The following is a 1,000-nucleotide window of genomic DNA, read 5'->3' as shown; positions in this document are numbered from 1 at the left end:
CTCTCGGTATTTCACAGAGTGCACATTGGCCAAGCAATGGCTGTGTCCCATCCACATGGCTGACACTGACAAAGGTTCTACAATCTGAGGTACAGGATCTCAGGATAAATCCTGAGGGAATTTGACTGACCTTATCAGACCCAAAAGCTACAACTCTTGTTGCATAGGTCCTGCTTTACCTTGGTCTTAACCATCCACCAGAAAAGTATAAAAACGAAATATAAGAAGTAAGCCATGCTGTTATGTTGAGCTGTAGGGGAATCAGGTCAACAATTTCTGACATTGTCAGTCAAGTGCAAGACCCAATACTATTATTTTTTTTTAAATTTAAGTCAGTTTATTATAAATATATCTAAACCATTGATTTTTGCAGCTTTCAGGTAAAGTCCAGCACTCTGTTTATATAAGTCCATGAGAAGAGGTCAGCAGAGATCATCTAATCTTCAGCCGTGACATCATCCACTCAAGCCCTTGGCATAATCCTTCTCCAGTAGGAGCACAGCATGCCTGGATATGCCACTGGTGATCTTTAATAGAAGTAAGCTTCAAGAACTGGGAGATTTCTGCTACAGTCATGCATTCTTTAACATCTTGTTTATTAGCAAAAATCAGCAGTCCTGCTTTTCTTAAGTCCTCATGAGCCAGCATTTTGTAGAGTTCTTCTCTAGTTACAGAAATCCTCTCTCTGTCTGTACTGTCCACAACAACTATTACAAACTCTGTATTAGTATAGTAAGTATTCCAGGATGAGCGAAGAGATTCTTGGCCACCGATATCCCACATCAGGAAACATGTATTATTAATCACTATCTCTTCTACATTACTTCCTATTGTAGGGGATGTATGTACAACTTCATTCATAGAAAACTGGTAAAGGATGGTAGTTTTCCCTGCATTATCCAATCCAACAATGATAACTTTGTGTTCCTGGTGATTGAACAGTCTCCATATCCTGGTGAAGAGAATTCCCATTCTCGGGCAGCGAAGCCCTTCCAGCCAC

At 40.2% G+C, this 1,000-nt stretch overlaps 1 pseudogene across 1 annotated transcript; it reads right to left on the bottom strand.

Annotated features, from left to right (window-relative positions):
• Positions 1–329: 329 nt before the first annotated feature.
• LOC101566631 lies at positions 330–994 on the bottom strand (annotated as a pseudogene). Its single transcript, XR_001117024.2, has one exon. The product of XR_001117024.2 is annotated as an ADP-ribosylation factor-like protein 5A pseudogene (transcript).
• Between the last annotated feature and the right edge of the window lie 6 nt (positions 995–1,000).

Source organism: Octodon degus, unplaced genomic scaffold (assembly GCF_000260255.1).
Source record: "Octodon degus isolate 3935 unplaced genomic scaffold, OctDeg1.0 scaffold00020, whole genome shotgun sequence".
Taxonomy (NCBI): Eukaryota; Metazoa; Chordata; class Mammalia; order Rodentia; family Octodontidae; genus Octodon; species Octodon degus.
This window is presented reverse-complemented; position numbering and strand designations above follow the sequence as displayed.